The sequence below is a fragment of the Lactuca virosa genome, chromosome 4, assembly GCF_052849685.1.
Source record: "Lactuca virosa cultivar CGN04683 chromosome 4, Lactuca_virosa_CGN04683_v6, whole genome shotgun sequence".
NCBI classification, from domain to species: Eukaryota; Viridiplantae; Streptophyta; class Magnoliopsida; order Asterales; family Asteraceae; genus Lactuca; species Lactuca virosa.
In genome coordinates this window covers 25,823,623-25,839,319 of record NC_136429.1, presented here as the reverse complement: position 1 = coordinate 25,839,319, position 15,697 = coordinate 25,823,623, and positions in this window count along the sequence as shown.

Below are 15,697 nucleotides of genomic sequence, written 5' to 3'. Positions count from 1 at the left end.
CTATAATATTTCTATTTGCCATGTTCTCATAATTTAGATTATGAAGAGGGATGCCGTAATCATAATCAAATTTGAGAACGCAATTAACATTTATATATATAGAATTTCCTTATGTTGAACCATTCCAACATGACATTCATATATATTTGACTAAATTTGATTAAAATCTCAATCTAAGCTTTTAGAATTAAAATGAAGTATAAATTCTTCTCCCTTAATTATAGCAAAACAACTTTTCAAACCCTGCAACTTTGCGAATTGAAACTTTTGTTTTCTATAATTAACATTGCTAACTTGCAACACTTACCATAATAATTATGCTCCCACTAGCATAAAAATTATTATTAGCATAAACACTTATGCTCCCACTAGCTTTGACATGTATTTAGAAATTAGCTGGATTTCTAGAAATCAATACTTATTGACTTTCATTACCAAAGTTCAGATTTCTGATACGAGATGCTTCGATAAGACTTTATCTAGGCTTCTCAAAATCATACACCTTTCCTTAGATAGCTCACATGTGTGTCTTAACAATTTTAGAACTTACAGCCATAAGTCTGAAATGTTTAGACCTTTTGTGACAACCGTCAAATTCAAGTCAAAGTCCTCAAGTCAAACCGATCATACTTAATTAGTAATTGTATGCTAAAAGTTATTCTATGTATAAAAATGTGCATTTGTATGTCAAGAATTCAAGTGTCTCAAAGAATCTATGTGTTTAGCAATGTAAAAATCCTAAAAAGGGAGTTAAACGCATCAAAACACGACTAAGGACCCTTTCGGGGACTTAAAACAATCATAAACGGAGCATAACGGGGTTCACAAACCTTGCATTACGAGATTATACGATAATAATGGCTAAGGTTAAATCTTTCCCAAATCTCTCCAAGTATGTGAAATATCTCCCAAATCTCTCCAAGTATGTGAAATCTCTCCAAGTATGTGAAATCTCTCCAAATATGTGAAATATCTCCCAAATCTCTCCAAGTATGTGAAACCTCTCCCAAATCTCTCCAAGTATGTGAAATCTCTCCCAAATCTCTCCAAGTATGTGAAATCTCTCCAAGTATGTGAAATATCTCCCAAATCTCTCCAAGTATGTGAAATCTCTCCCAAATCTCTCCAAGTATGTGAAATCTCTCCTAAATCTCTCCAAGTATGTGAAATCTCTCCCAAATCTCTCCAAGTATGTGAAATCTCTCCAAGTATGTGAAATCTCTCCCAAATCTCTCCAAGTATGTGAAGTCTCTCCAAGTATGTGAAATCTCTCCCAAATCTCTCCAAGTATGTGAAATCTCTCCCAAATCTCTCTCAACTTTTTATAGTCATCCCGACCCTTAACTTAGTCAAAAACCGCGCAAAACGAGAAGTTTATTTGAAAAACGGCCATTTTGGGCCGAACCCTCTTAGAGCCGAACCTCTTAGAGGCGAAACCCTAAGAAGCCTCCTAGACCGAACTTGCAAGGACCGAAGCTTCTGGAGAACCGAACTCGCATAGACCGAACCCGAACTACCCTTCGCTTCTAGCCTACTTCGCCTTCGGTCCCTCTTCCGTGTTCGCCTGCGAGACTGCTCGGACCAAGCCCCCTCTCGGTTCTAATGCATCAAGCGAACCTACCTTCGGTTCTAAGCTCCTAAGACCGAACCTCCGGCCCTGACTTCGCAGATTCGCCCCTTTTCACCCGGTTTTCGACCACGACTTCGTTTTAAGCCCGTTTTTCATTATTTTAACGTGAGATTTTCGCCCAAACTCATATTTTGACATATAAGACTCTATATATTCATACTTTAATCACATCCCATGGATTTATTAATTATAAATCAATATTTTACATTAAAGAAAAGGGCTTAGGATATTTTATGTTACAAGTGGGTCAAGTGTGCCCACTTGCCTCCATGTGTCACTTCCTCATTAACCCAACCCTATCCACATCACACAAACCAATGCAAACATCCTATCATCTTTGCAACTTGCTCCAGCTACATCTATATAAAGAAATCCTTGGAAGAGCTCTTGATTTACTTTGATCATTTCCATACTTTTACACTTTTCTTACCCCACAAGGAAGCTTATTTTCTCTCTACTTCCAGCCACTTTTGGAAGTGTTCTTGAGTTGCTACTGCACTTATTGGTAAGTATTTCCTCCTAACTCAAGTGCTATTACTTGCTTTCATAACACTCTTGGATCATTGACTCATATATTAACACCAAAAATCGTTCTTAGGATCATCCAAGTCTTCCCGTGTTCATCAAGTACTTTGGCTTGATATTCCTTAACTTCAACCTTCCACTCTTCAAGTCATCACTCAACGTGAGTTCATACCCCTACATTTTCTAGTTTTCTTCAGTTTTCAGGGGGGGAATACAAGTTAAAACACCAAAACATATTCAAAACTTAACTTGACAGATTACAACATAAAAGTTGTGACCTGTTCACGAACTGTTTTACCCAACTTAAACTTAATATCTTTCAAAACTGTTTAATATGCAACTAGTTCAGGTTTATACCTTTAAAATGACTACTTTCACATCTCCATATGATTTTTCTACGATTTATGGTGATTTTTACAAAACTGCCTATCATTTCAGAAACGAATTCGGACCAGTCTGTGATTATGAACACTTTCACATACGTTAGAGACTTCTAAAAATCATAATAAAAATTATGAATAAACTAGACACATTTTCTAAACTCTCAGAGTTTACGGAGTTAGTTTTCGACTTCGTATGATTTTTATATGATGATTTCAAAACAGTGCAGAAAGGATAAAATCTAGTTACATAGTTTACCATATTAACAACACTTTGTAGTATGTTGAGCAAAGTGCATAACGATAAGTTTCTCAATGTTTGGATGCATTTTTGTTAGTTTATCATCATAAATAGAAATTATTCATTCATGTTAAGGTTTTTCCTCCATTCATTTCGAACACATATAATAAACTACATTAAGTATAGTTTATGAATTTTCGATAAAAGCATACTACATGGAAAAGGTTTTACTCTCAAAACAAATGGGTTTTTCATATACTACTTGATAAACTATAATAGTAATAGTTTATGGATTTATATCACAAATGTATTTTTATAAAAGGTGATTTCACTTCCTCCACGGAAGAGGTTTTATACTCAAAACTATATGTAAACTAGTTAACGTAAGTTGTGAGACATTCTCCTTCGGGGTACTCTTAAGTACCACGGAAAATCCTGATTTAGTTATAACCAGAGTCTCTTGTAGGGAGAGCGTGATAATTGTGTATAGATCTATATTGGGATTGACAACCCACACCCATGCTGCTTGCATAAGTCCGATCGGCCGATCGGGGGTGACAAATGTCATTTCGTTTCCGACGCCTGAAGAACGTCGCAGCAGGTTATTCTGTCGTAGTATGGTTATAGCGACTCACATAGGGAGTTAACAATCTTTCAAGTTTACAGGAAAAATTCTAAAATAAAAAGGGATTTTTACTTCTAAATCAAACGAGTTTATGTCGATTTAAACTTGCATGAATTACTTTAAGTATGGAAAAATACTCGTATATTCTCGGTCTTGACGTTTAAAACTACATGACTTTTTATAAGGAAAATATTGGATTTTCTTTAGAAACACATTACCATTATGAACATTATAAGTGCAAAACACACACATATTCTCTGTCTTGACATTTAAGACTACATGACTTTTATAAGGAAAATATTGGATTTTCTTTGGAAACATATTCCTATCAAAACTACATTTCATCTAGAATTGTTAGACTTTAGCTATAATTGCTAAGTGTATATGCTAGAGTCATATAAGAATCTAGTCACAATCGACTTAGAATTGGTGGGCCCGCCTTACTTCCTGTTCCTTATTTGGTTGTGGACCTAGGGCAGACCCATTATATTCGACAATTTATTTAACTTAAATTTTTATATAACTTATATACACTTGGTGATTATAGAAGGAATCTACAGGTCTTTCTAGGGTACATTATTGCATAACATAGGAGAATTCATTTCGCGTTTAATAAAGAAAATATTGAATTTTCTGAAATCATACTCTATCGCTTTTTAACAAGGAAAACGACTTCTTTCTCAAATAAAACTCTTATGAACTCACCAACTTAATTGTTGACGCTTTTTCAAACTACTTGTATTCTCAGGAATTCAGTGAAACAGGAAATCAACCGCTTTTGAGGATGGGACGTTAAATCGTCAAACATTTCATTTTTGTCATCATAAGTGTAATTGTTTGGAAACATGTAAACACATACTATTGTATAACTTTTTCAATTATATTTATGATGGTTGTATTTACTTTGGGCACTATCATACTCGTTGTTGTGATACTATACATGAAGTCCTCCACCCCCGGACGTTTCCGCCATCCTTGGTTTGGGGGTGTGACACCTTTGCCATTTCTCACAATTCGAATTATAAAGAGGGATTCCGTAATCATAATCGAATTTGAGAATGAAAATATCACAATTTCTATCTCCTTAAAATCTACTTAGTGAAAGCGTTTCCTTACAATCATTTTCATGAATCGGAGAGAAACCTTATGACACTTAGATTTTTTGGTGTATGTGTTCCTATCCATGTGATATTGTCATGACCATAATCATAAGACAAGGTTAGTGACAAATCCAAACTCATATGGACTGAACTTGTTCAATCTTAATTTCTTGCCACCTGGCAGCACAAGGGCCTACCATTGCTTCCAGGTTGTTACACAACCAATTGAGAACTCTCAGAACTCACATGCATAGTCAACTTTAACTGGAATGGGCACAGAAACAAGAATATGTCAACACGATAGGTTATAAACCTCAAGTCGTGTGCTAGTGATAAACAATAGGTTTTTATTCTTGATTAGTTCTTGAAGCTTTTCCAAGATCTTTAAGACTCCTAATGCCCTCTTGACATATAAGATTCTCTTGTCATGAATCATTCATTGACAAAACAATATTCAAGAGTCAGTGCATATTTTAATCAAGACAAACACTTCACACAATTGGCCTTAGTTGGTCTTTGTTTTATCCAAAACATCACGACTTACCAATTTCAAATGTACAAGAGTAGAAAACTTTTACTCTACATTTGATAAGTGTCTTAAACCTTTCTTAAGATCATGTCACTCAAGGTTACAATCTTGGAGTATCACTCTAAGACTTGTTTTGGGAACGAAGTATGACTCATCTTATTGATTTAAACTATTTCAAAAGTTCATGATTCCTCTTCTTAGCCATACAAATGCATTAATATGTCTTTAGAGGATCAATTGTGATATGGTTTTTTCATAAACATTAAGATGATCATAAAACACGATACTAAAGTACTCTCCCATCTTTTCAGATTGGAGAAACTTTTATCTTTTTGCCTAATTTGATTCTTCTCATTCGTTTTGCCATACATTGAACATTTTCTAATGTTACAAAATTATACTTAAACTTGTAAGCATAACCATGTTTACTAAACTTTTGTAAATCATGACGAATAGTCTTATCGATCTTTGTGGTGGATCTTGACCAGCGCACACCCAGTGTACCCGATCCCCTAGTCCTTCACTTAACTCACATATATATATATATATATATATATATATATATATATATATATATATATATATATATATGAACAAGGAATTAGTCTTAATTTACCAAAGATGAAAATTCTCATTCATCATACAATACAACTTACATGATTCCAAGTTTCTGTCCAATTGAAACTTGGGTGATGAGAATCTTTCCTTATTTGGCAAATACTCGACACTACCACAAACGAAAGAATCAAATTTATATTGCTAACATAGAAACATACAAACATCAATTTTGACAATTGCCATTGCAAGGAGATATAATAAAAATAAAACAAAATTTTATTTATTTATAAAATGCGGAAAAAACTTTTCCTTACAATGCAATTACAAATGAAAATTATGTTATTACATATTTCTTAGCAATCTATCATAACTCTTAAGCAGCAGCTCAAAAATCTGATCTTCGAACCATGCGATTGAAATCCATCTTCGCGATCAGATTCAACATACTCTTCCTTTAAGCTTCCTTCTCTTTGCATGATCCTACAAAACATCAAAATGCAACCTTGTCACATCATGTATTAAGAATTAACAACTAGGAACTTAATAGAGTTAGACAGTAGACTTACCTGAAGCAGAGTCAAACTTTTTGATTCTACCTTTTCTTAGATCTTTCAGGTAGTCAGGGCAGCTTCGCAACCAATTCCCCTTCTCTTGGCAATAGAAACATATAGACTCTTTGGGAATGGTACACGGAACAATCTCAGACTTAGCATTTCTCTTTACCTTGGAAAGAGAAATCTTTTCTGGACTTCCAATGTTTCCATTGTCAATGTCCATGGAAGTTTGAAGAGTAGATCTTCCCATCAAATTTGCTTTTCCAGTACGCCACATCATGGCTGATTCAGCAACAACAAGCAAATAGTTAAGATCAATAAGGTTCATGTCGTGGTCTGTCACATAGTAGTCCTTAATGAACTCACTATATGACTCAGGAAGTGACTGAAGAACCCAGTCAACAACCAACTTCCTTGAGAGTTCGACACCCAATACTCTCAGCATGTCAATATGTGACTTCATCTCCAAGACGTGAGTACACACATGCCTTCCATCTTGATGTATCATTGCAAGTAGGGCTTGAGTGACCTTGAATTTTTCAAGTATTTGAACTTGTGGGTCTGGGAGAATTATTGGAGGAGGTGGAGGAAGTGAAGTATGACTTCCACGATCCAACCGCGGGACATCATCTTCAAGAGGAAATCTTGTTCTAAAAGATTTGGGGAGACCATAGTTGTCTGAACTAGACATCTACAATGGGAGAAATTCAAGTTAGTTGATTTAAGTCCTTAATATAACACCCAAATGAAATATTAAGGCTAGGACCCAACACAATATTTTATAATTTGGAAGAGGGGTGCCGTAATCCAATTGCAAAATATTTGAAGGTAGGTAAATGAAACGATTTACTAATTTCCATCACGAAAAACGAAAAAAGAATTTGAGGTTTTAAGTGAATTGAAATTCCTAGATCCTTTGAGATTCATTGAAACTTTCAATGGCATGTTTAAATCTCGATTGTGTCGTTCAAGTTTGTGACTGGGATGCCGAGGATCACAAACAAGGTGTGAATAACCATGCAAATTAGCTTGGTACACCCAATGTTACAACCACCTAATCAATGTGTCGGTTAACCACACACGCTCCATTGATCTATGACTAACATCAAGCTACCCTTTTCCATGCACTGTCAGTCCCAGATTAGTGTGCCGGTTAACCACACACGCTCCACTAACGACTTAACAAGGTGCAAAGTGCAATTTCATGGGTTAGCACCATATTCACATTTTCCTAAGTAAATAAGATTTGGGAATTTATAAGTGTTTAGTTACTTTATATTTATCATTATACTTTTAATGAAGGGAGAATTAGAGTCTTATCCTACCCGTTCGGCTAACGACCTTCCACCAGTCAAGGAAGCGGTGGGTGAGAGTGGACACCCATTAAACTACCATTTTATAAGCAGTAACCTTATACCCCCCTTATAGACCGGCTTCGTGAATGAGGCCTACTAACGGTAAGACTGACTTTACTCTTATACATATATATATATATATATATATATATATATATATATATATATATATAAACCTATAATATTATAATAGTATAAGGGTTGAATTTTAAACTTTTAGAATTCTCGGGTTTGGAACTAAATGTGTCAAAAGAAGACTCTACATTTACAAATTCCAAAACTTGAGGGCAAGTTTTGTAACTTTCAAAACCTTTTGGAATCCATAACTTATGAGTTTAATAAAGATTTTATGAAAAAGACTCTTGACATTCCATAACTTGAGGACAAGTTATGGAGTTCATAAAAATATTTATGTATGACCTTTCAAGTTCCATAACATGAGGACAAGTTATGGAAGACACAAAACTATTTTATGATGGCATTTAAAAAGAGACTTTTCACATTCCATAACTTGAGGACAAGTTATGGAATTCATCAAAAAAAATTTGGATCCAAATTGTAACTTACAAAAACAATCAATTTATCAATGATCTAAATTAAACTCATAAGCGCTAGACAATTCATATCAAACAAATTTCATGTAATTAGCCTAACCATATAAACTAATACAAAACATGAAAATTTCACAATTATCTTCTAAATTGGATAAGCATGATCATTACCACATCAAAAACAGGTTTATAAGTTCAAAAACAGCTTAGGGTAATGATCCTAGTCCAATTCCAGCTTAAAAACTCGAAAATCTGCATTCAGGGGCTCCAACTCGTCGAGTGTAAGAATAAACTCGACGAGTTGGTCAGTTTTGTGCTTGGACTCGGCGAGTCCCCCAGTGGACTCGACGAGTCCACTGTCCAGAACAGCAGAAAATCGATTTTTAAAGCATTTTCAAGCAAGTAGTATCAAGTATAATTGAAAACAACCCTAGGATCTGATACCATTGTTGGGTTTTGAGCATTCTAACACTCCTAAGGTGTACATGCAACCCTAAATACCTTGGATCTATGTTTTCTCTATTATACATGCAAACTTGAACTTTCCAGGTAACTAGCATACAAAACATTGATACTTGGGTAATAAAACAAGTTAGAAAACATACCTTTTGTTGTAGTTGGAAGCCTTGGACCTTTAAGAACTTAGTTCCCCAAGTGTTGCACCTCAAATGGAATCACACAACACCACCAACAATTGGAATAACTTGAGAGAAGAACACTTGCACTCATAAAATCGGCTTGCCCTCTTATGTTTCCACTCTCTTAGGTCTAGGTAACCACTAGTGCCAATTTCATGAGCTTTGGGGTTTCTTATATAGTGTGGCAAACTAGGGTTACACCATGTAAACCCTAATGACTTTCCATATCCCTCATGCTCCATGGGTTAAAACCTCCATGGAGTATCCATGGGTCACCACATGGATTTAGCCCAACATGAAGAACTATGGATCATAAGCCCACATTATAAGAATGAATGATTTACATAATCAATCCCCATATATTTAATTAGTCTCTTTTGATCACAAAATTAATTCCAAATTAATTCTTTATCAATACTAATTAAATAATATGATTTCATATTAATATATTAGAACTTATAATATATTAATAAACTAGAAATGACCTTTTATTAATTATCCATCTTTTAGATTGTTCCGGTGCCATGCAACCCAAATGGACCATGCTACTCTCGGGTCAAGTACATACCAATTATAGTTATGGACTTAGACACTAATCCAACATATAGGTCATACACTTAGTTACCAACAACAATAATGTCAGTTTCATAAAGCACATCAAAGCAATCCCCTAAGCTACCAGGCATCATAGATCAGGCAATTCTATCATGCAATTCATGAAGATTGCTTAGCCTATATACTAGCATGCAGTAAACCCTAGCCATCACATCCCTTATATATGGCTTAAGACCTAGAAAATTAGGGTTTTGCATAATGGACGCCACCACGTTGTGGCCAACACCATGCCATGTAGTGGTGTTTAAAATGAATGCTCATTTTCATCGGATGAGACTTCGTCGTGGTAACTTTACTACCAAGTTGTGGCCACCAAGGACTTCATACTTTCAAGACATTAAAGCCACAATTATAGGAGCAATATACTTGGAAATTGGTGTTACAGTCTAAAACCAAATATACCCAACTCTTTTGAGGGTTCATCGTAGTGTGTGGGGGGGGGGGGGGGGATGGTTTATGGGTAGTTCACTGGTGGTGTGAGGGATCTTGCTGGAAGCAATTTTCCGGAAAGAACATAGTGTCGCTCAAGTTCTCTCTCGTGTTCCTTGCCTTGAACACGGGCACCTCAACCTTATATTTTTCTAAGCTAGGGCTTAGGGCCTTCAATTCTAAAGGGCCCAATATTCTCAAAATCTAACCCAATATTAATATATCTCAAATCTCGGTTAGTCCATTACTAATTGTCTGATAGGCCACATCAAAGTGAGCGATCTTGATTCTTGAAGACAAAACGCATGCAACACATCAATGCAATCCTAAAAACCAAAATGCCACATTTATTATCTATTCTTCTATCTCGATTCTCAATTGTTCAAATCCTCAACGCCAAACAGTATGTGCTTAACTTCTTTTCAAGTTTTCCATTATCTATTAGGGTTCGCCGATTAGGGTTAATTATGTTCAGTTATCCGTTGATTACAAAATACAAAATTTCAATTTTCAAGTCTTGAATACTTCTGTGTGAAATTTGCCTTTGGAATTTTCGAATTGTGTTGGAACAAACTCAAGGAAGTAGTTAGCGAGTCAAGGCTATCAAGCAACATGTATTTCCATTAATTCATTACTTCCAGTAATCTGTTTCTTCATTTGTAGTTGTCTTGGTGATTCACAAAAAGCATATACATAATAAAAAAAGTTAACTCCATAATTTATAATCTTTTTAGTTTATTATTGTCAGTCCCAAGCATGGATAAATGATGAGGGTTTATAACTTTAACATTGTAAAGACCAAAGGGCCCCATATTTTTCGTTCGCTTAAAGCCCAAAACGGTTGAGCCGCCCATGGTCGTGAATAATGGTAGCTCCCATTCTTATAGGGTTAATTCTTGTCCAATAGATTGGAATGTCAATTCTTGTCCCGTTGATTGAACTGTCGAAGTTATTTTTTGTGTTAATTCAAGTTCCGATGAGTGAATTGATGAAACCAGAGACATCTCATTTTCACAACTTTATCACCACCATCACCATGGTTTCCGACCGCCATCATTTTCTGGCGACCACCATATTTTCCGTCCACAAAACCCAAATAAAAATGCAATTGAAAACACTGAAAATTAGATTTAAAAAACCAAACAAAAGCACTACCAATCGCATCAATGGAAGGTATATAAAGCCATAAAGCCATTACAAGTAGCATTTCCATGAGTAACATCCAACCTCATGACTTACAATTTTATAATTCACAGATAGTAGCATTCCCCGGTATACGATGAGCATGCCCAAAACTATTATGGACCCATTTTTTCTAAAAACAAAACAAGTGCAACACATAACATATAAGTGATTACATCTCCTAAAATTCAACGCACATAAAAGAGAGTTGAACAACCATCATGGCGATGCAATCATTGCTCAAAAGAACAATACTTAACAATTAACAGTGAGTCGAACTGTTTTCATGTATTGAGCACTAGGCGGAGGATATAATAGAGATGAAGGGACTGTTGGGTCCTTCTAACAGCAAAATGATGAATGCTCTAGCGATGTAGAAAAAAATAAAGTAACATTATTGAGGATACCTCCTAAGGTTGGATGGAGTGGGGAGTGGTAAACCTCGACATGTCTGAGTTGGCCTCGACAAACACCATGCTACCAACTCGGCATGCCGAGTTCAGTGGGTTAACTCGGTAGAAGGCTGCCGATGAGAGAGAGAGAGAGAGAGAGAGAGAGAGGAAGTTTTTTTACTATTTAATCATTTTTTTCATTTTCAAAAAAAAAGTAATCCCTTTTCAAAAATATAACCATTTTTTCTCAAATTTTCAAATTTTAGACCTTCCATCCTCTACTATAAATAACAACATCCTTCTTCATTTTTCACCACATTCAAACCTTCTTAATTCAACTCTCCTAACCTTTTATTTTCCATATTTTTCAAAAGCTCATCGCTAAAAACTGGCCCGTGTTTGGTCAACGGATGAAGAGATCATATTGGCTCACTCATGGGTTTATATAAGAGAAGATTCAATCAACATTAACGTCACTACGACTACTTTCTGGATGAGAGTGGCTGAAAGATACAACTGTGAAGCCGGTTTACCTCGAAGTAAAGATCAAGTCTTCTCTAAATGGAGACATGCAAACGCAATTTTAGTGTAGTTTAACAATGTGTTTTATAGGGTGAGGCGTGAAGCCGAGGATGGTGAAAATGAAAATATTTTGTTAGTTATTGCTCTTGAGGCTTTCCGTGAAGAAGCTAACAAACCCATCCGCCTTGTTGAGTTGTGAGGCCGTGCGACAAATGACGTCAACATTAAGCTTGTTTTCTTTTAATTTATAGTAACTTATGTGTTTTAATTTCTAGTTGTCTTGTGTTTTGTTTTAATTTCAAGTGTGTTATATTTTTTAAACATGTCGTGATTTACTTTCAAGTTAATGAAATTTAAGTTTTTATTAAAATAATTTGTTTAAATTAATTTTTTATATAAATTAAATTAAAAAAAACAATTAGGATGACAATTGTGGCAACCCATGCCCTATAGATGGAAAACTTTTGAAGCAGTGTGAAAAATTCTAGATGGAACCTACGTGGACTATGGAAAGTATGGCACTACTCCATCTGGCCTAAAAAAACTCCTCGGTTATTATTAATAATGTCATTGAGGGATACTATCAAAGTATTGATTTGATTTAATTACAGGGAGAATATGAGTCCGATATAAAGCCTTTACAGAGAGGATATACATGAGTAAATTAAGCTACACATTACATCTTTGACTAACTAAATATGGTATATATTTCTACTGAGATGATTGTGGGATTTTGGAGATGTTTATGGAGGTATGCATAATACGCCCCCGAAAGATGGATTCTCTGTTGGAGACTCCAATCTTGGATCTAAATTTGAGAAAAAGTCGGCGAGCGAGCGATTTAGTGATAGCATCAGCGAGTTGATCTTTGGAATTGATGTGATACACTTTTAGCAAACCATCAGCAACCTTTTCCCGAATGAAGTGGTAATCTAATGCTACATGCTTCATTCTTGAGTGATAGATTAGATTGGCATATAGATATGTGGCACCCGTATTATCACAATGTAGACTTGGTGGTTTTGAAGGTGTGATGTGAAGTTCCAGTAACAAATTTTCAACCCACGTGACTTCTGATGCTGCATTACCAAGGCCTTATATTCCGCTTCAGGATCGGGAGACAGTTTACTGTCGTGTGGATTTTCATGAGACTATGTTCAGTCCAAGGTAGATAAGATATATCGAAGTGGACCGACCGCCATTATTGATGCTACCTCTTCAGAGTAAGTAAAGGCAGTGATATTTATAGGTGTTCCTCGCTTTAAAAACAACCCATGGTGAATGGTACCTTTCAATTACCGCATGACCCGTTTCAGAGAATGCATGTGTTTTGTTGTGGGAGAATGCATGTATTATGACAGTTTCTTAACTGCAAAGCAAATATCCGGCCTAATGAATGCTAAATATTAGAGAGATACAATGATTTTTCGGTAGGTGGTTCGTTTAGTTATGGATGATCCATCTTCCAGAGAGAGCGATTCGGATAAGCTTAACGGGGTAACTACGTCTTTTGCACCATCTATGTGAAAGTTGGTGAGACGATCATTGACGTGTCTATGTTGAGATAAGAACATGCCTTGATGAGTGGAGATAACCTCTATTCCCAAAAAGTGATGAATATTACCAAGATCTTTGATGGAAAATCTTTTGGACAAGAGATCCATAAATTTGTTGATGAAGCTTGTGCAGTTTCCTATCAAAACAAAGTCATCCACATACACTAAAAAAATACATGAGTATCCCTTTATGACTGACTATATATAGAGAGTGAGGCATTTGATTGAGACTTATTAAACTCATAACTTAAGAAGAAGGTTCTAAGTTCCATTTAGCATGCTTGTGGTGCTTGTTTGAGACCGTAAAAGGGACTTTCGAAGTTTGCAAAGTCATCCACATACATCATTATGTAGTGTGCCTTGCAAAAAGGTGTTGTTGACATCGAGTTGACAAAGATTCCAATTTTTAGCAAGGACAAGTGATAGAACGACTCGAATGGTGACCGGTTTAGTGAATGGGCTAAAGGTTTCAAAGAAGTCTTTGCCCGGTTGTTGATGAAAACCTTTTGTGAGTAGACGAGCTTTGTACTTATCAATGGAGCCATCCGATTTTCGTTTAACATGAAATACCCATTTTCAAATAATGGGTATGTGTGATGATGGTGGAACAAGCTCCCACATATGGTTATGGAGTAAAGCATTGTACTCATCGTCCATGGATTTCCTCCATAAAGGATCTTTTATGGTTTGGGAGACACAGGTTGATTCGATGGTGGGAGGAGGGATGAACAGTGGTGTGGTTGATATAGTTGTTGCCATTATATTTCGAGTTGGGTTTTCGGGTTTGTGGGGGAAGAAGTTAGGTCAGGTTGAGAGGTGATGGCGTGATAAAAGGGGACGTAGGATAGGTCGGGGTGATGAGGGAGTGACATGTGTTGGTGTAGTAGGGTGATCATAATTGTTGTGTGGGATTTGAGGTGGTAGGGTGGCGATGTGAGTGGATGCGGCAGATATGTGTGGAAAGGAAGCGGATGGTTGAGGGAGGAGATGGGTTGGTAATAGGTTCGTAATGGGTGGGTAATAGATGCTGTAGGGATAGTGGTGTTGTGGACGGGCATTGTAGTAGGGGTTGTGTAAGGGGTGTGGATAGTGGCTGAATGATATATTTTGGTGGAGGAAAGATCATCAATTTTAATGGGTGTTTTGGTAGTGGCATGTGGGTCACACAATGGGAAGATATGAGTCACAAATTGAACGTAACGGTAATGATAAAGGCGTTTGGTTACGATGTTGAGACATTTGTAGGCGGACTTAGAGGTGGAATAGCCAAGAAAGACACACCGGGAAGATTTTGGATGGAGTTTAGATGGGGAATAGGGTTAGAGCCACGGATAACAAAGGAAACCGAACGGTCTAAGTTTGGTTTAGTTTGGTGGTTGTTGATACAACTTTTCATAAGGGGCTTTGTAGTTGAGGATGGGTGTGGGTAATAGATTAATTAAGTAAATCGTCGTTTGAAACGCATGTGACCAGAAACGTAAAGGTAGATCAGCGTAGTTTAGGAGGGCTAGTCCGGTTTCCACTACATGTCGGTGACGTCTTTTGGCGATGTCATTCTGTTCGGGGTGTGAGGCGGTGTGGTGAAGTGAGAGATACCAAGAGATTGGAAAATAGGAATAAGGGCTTGGTATCCCCCCCCCCCTCCCGGTTATCCGAGAAGATGGATATGAGAGGTGTTTGAAAATAATGCCCAACTAAGTTTTTGAAGTGAGAAAATATTGTAGAGAGATCAGATATATGGTACATGGGATAGAGTCACACATATTTAATGTGAAAGTCAAATATTACGTACTATTGGTAGTCATCAATAGACTTTTGTGTTGGTCCCAAACATCTCTATATATGAGTTGCAAAGGTTTTGTAGTCATAAATGAGGTGTCATTAAATGGAAGTTTATGACTTTTATTGATAGAACATGACTCACAATGAAACTTAGAGTTCAATAAGTCAGTTTAAAAATGACTTTTGGAATCGTAAAACATCTTTTTAAATTTTTTGCTTTTTGAAAAAGTCAAAAGCACAGTAAGTTAGTTTGAAAAGTAATCTCAAAGACGTAAGTTTGAAAAGTAATCTCAAAGACTTGGTATATGTTTCTATTGAGATATTGAGGGATTTTAGTGATGTTTAAGGAGACGTCCATAATAGATACCTCCTAAAAAAACTACAACGGCTATATTTAAATTGGGGTTTAGGGTTTGGTGGGTGTGAAAGTCACAGAAACAATGGTGGTGGGAGCAAATTGACGTCCGAGACTTTTTGTCCAGGGTTGGGTTATGGGAGCAAATCGACTCCAAGGAAGAGAGCAACACACCTGT